This window comes from Oncorhynchus kisutch, unplaced genomic scaffold (assembly GCF_002021735.2).
Source record: "Oncorhynchus kisutch isolate 150728-3 unplaced genomic scaffold, Okis_V2 scaffold2215, whole genome shotgun sequence".
Classification (NCBI taxonomy): domain Eukaryota; kingdom Metazoa; phylum Chordata; class Actinopteri; order Salmoniformes; family Salmonidae; genus Oncorhynchus; species Oncorhynchus kisutch.
Genome location: NW_022264160.1, coordinates 1 through 3,395, shown reverse-complemented (window position 1 = coordinate 3,395; position 3,395 = coordinate 1).

Here is a 3,395-nt window from a genome sequence, read left to right as displayed (position 1 = left end):
CTGTGGAACATAAAGAACAACATCAGAATATGACACAGAGACGAAGCAGAAACCAATGGACATAACAGACTATGGAAATATAACATGATCAGCACAGACATAGTATAGACGTTGTAGCAGCACAGACATAGTATAGACGTTGTAGCAGCACAGACATAGTATAGACGTTGTAGCAGCACAGACATAGTATAGACGTTGTAGCCGCGGGAAGGATGTTGGGGGTGGGGGTGCTGCGTTTCTTTCGCCAAACGGTGTGGCAAAAAAACGACATCTTGGTGAAATATGTTTTGAGGTCTGCGTTACAGACACGGCTATATCGGTCTGCTCATACAGGACTTTTGAATTAGTTTGTATTATTTGGTGGTGCTACAGCACCCTCAGCCGTCCCTACTTCCCGCGGATATGGTGCAGAGTAGAGAGAGACAACACACCTAACAGAGGGGATGTGTAAAGAAAACAATCTGAGCCAGCACAGTACTGTTCAGGTCGCCCGCGATCCAGTGAAAATGGTCAGAGACCACAACATAGACCAAACACACAAAAAAGACAGACGCAACACAAACCAAAGACAGACAAAACAAAATACCAGGGGGGGTCCAAGACCATACTACACAGGTAATTCTAAAAGGATACTACAACATGTGTGATTCTAAGAGGATACTACACACAGGTATTCTAAAGGATACTTACACGAACAGGTATTGTCTAAAGGATACTACACAGGTATTCTAAAGGATTTCTAAAGGATACTACACAGGTATTTGCGAAGAGGACTACTACACAGGTATTCTAAGGATACTACTACAGGTATTCTAAAAGGATACTGACACAGGTATTGCTAAAGGATACTACACAGGTATGTGCTCACGGAGTACTACACAGGTATCTACACAGGATTCTAAAGGATACTACACAGGTATTCTAAAGGATACTACACAGGTATTCTAAAGGATACTACACAGGTATTCTAAAGGATACTACACAGGTATTCTAAAGGATACTACACAGGTATTCTAAAGGATACTACACAGGTATTCTAAAGGATTCTAAAGGATACAAAGTCAAATAAGCCAAATTCAGTCAAGTAGTTTATCTGGGTTCAGTTAGAAGCTTCAAGCTACCGAGACTTTGAGATTGGACATGAACTTTTACAACAGCGTGTACGTGGTTCATTTTTCATGCCGTCTTTTTCTCTCAGGAGGTAGAATACACCTTGGCACAACTCATGGACACAAAATCGAACAGGTGTATGGCGAGATGAAATATTCATATGCCCTCCCCATTTGACGAGAGTGGCGATGACATTCAAAAACACTCCGGCTCGATGAATGTTTACACAGTCTGAAAATAATTGATCAGTAGGACTGTTGGTCGAGGGAGAGGACGGTGAAATAAAGTGTGTTTTTGCCAAGGCAGATGCAGCAGAAATCAATTTGTCCTTCCAGAGAGAAATGCAGGAAGAGTGAATGATGGAGGGAGAGAGGAAGAGAGGAGAGGAGAGGGAGGGGTAAAGTACTAGAGAGAGAAAGCAGGTAAAGTGTGTGTGTGCATATTGACTCCTGGAACTTGACTGACTTGGAATGATTGGAGTGTGTGTGTGTGTGAGCGTGTGTGTGAGCGTGCGTGCGTGTGAGCTTGTGTGTGTGCATGCGTGTGTGTGTGTGTGTGTGTGTGTGTGTGTGTGTGAGTGTGTGTGAGCGTGTGTGTGTGCGCGCGTGTGTGTGTGCGCGTGCGTGTGTAATAATAAAGTGGTGGGGTGTCTCCCAGAGTGTTATTGAGTGTGCTGGTGTAATAGGGCGTGATGACACGTTCGGTGGAGTGGAAGGAGTTCCTAGAAGGAGCGCTCCACACACACACAGTCCTGAAATACTACCATACTGACATATCACACAGGAGTTTTGATTAAGAAAGGAAGCTCTCTCTCTCGCTCTCTCTCTCTCTCTCTCCATCACTTTCTGCCTTCTCCTTCATCCCTCTCTCCCCTACTTCCTCTTCATCTTTCTCCCTCCTGTTCCTATTCATCTGTCTCTTTATCCCTCTTCTTCTCATCATCCCTCCTCCTCTTCCACCTTCCTCATTTTCTCTCACTAACTTTCTCCCTCCCTCTCCCCCTCTCCTTTGGCTCCATTAGAATCATCCTCTCTTCTCCTCAGTGCCTCTCCATTGTGATCAGTCCGTTCAAAGTCCCCCCCCCCTCCCCCCTCCATGTCTCAAGTGGCTCTGGCATCGTTTGAAGTCAATTCCCAACTAAGTCAAGAGATGTGTGACATTCTGTCTTCCTCCATCTCTCTCTCTATCTCCATCCTGTTCCCTCTCTTTCTCTTTCACAACTCACCCCCTTTTTCTTTGGTCTAATTTGAGTGGAGGAACGGAGGCGAGGCGGTGAGATGGCGTATGGATGAGTGAGGTGCTAGATGGCTAATAAAGTCGTCATTTGATGTGTCTGGAGTGTTTGAGTCGGGCAGCGCTGCTTTGATCAGGGTTTGATTTGATGGCTTCTTCTCAGGTTCAAGAGAACACAGGGCCGACCAAGACAGTCACTGCTAGATGGGACACTGTCTGTCTGCATCCCAAATGGTACGCTATTCCCCATGTAGTTCACCATATTCCCATGGGGCTATGGTCCAAAGCAGTGCACTATATAGGGAGTAGGGTGCCATTTGGGGACACCGTTTCTGTCTCCAGTCCCAGGGGGGAGGAAAGTGCAAACTGCAAATGCACTCTTTCTTCTCTTCCCTCTCTTTGTTCTCTCTTGTTAGTCTGTTAAATTCCCTGCTCTCTAATCTTGTTATCCTGTCTCCGGGGCTCAGTTCTGTCCCTCTTCTCCTCGGGGCTTTGTCACTATACTAAGGTGTAACAAGCACATAGTGGCTAATGTATAGAAGACTTTACTATGTGTTCAGGTATTGTTAATAGTGGCTAATATATAGAAGACTTACTATGTGTTCAGGTATTGTTAATAGTGGCTAATATATAGAAGACTTTACTATGTGTTCAGGTATTGCTAATAGTGGCTAATATATAGAACTTTACTATGTGTTCAGGTATTGCTAATAGTGGCTAATATATAGAAGACTTTACTATGTGTTCAGGTATTGCTAATAGTGGCTAATGTATAGAAGACTTTACTATGTGGTCAGGTATTGCTAATAGTGGCTAATATATAGAAGACTTTACTATGTGTTCAGGTATTGTTAATAGTGGCTAATATATAGAAGACTTACTAGTGTTCAGGTATTGAATAGTGGCTAATTATAGAAGACTTTACTATGTGTTCAGTATTGTTAATAGTGGCAATCTATAGAAGACTTTACTCTGTGTCAGGTATTGTTAACAGAGCCTTTACATCTGTTAGAGACATATGGAGCTCAGTTAGTTTGAGGATGAACAGTGTG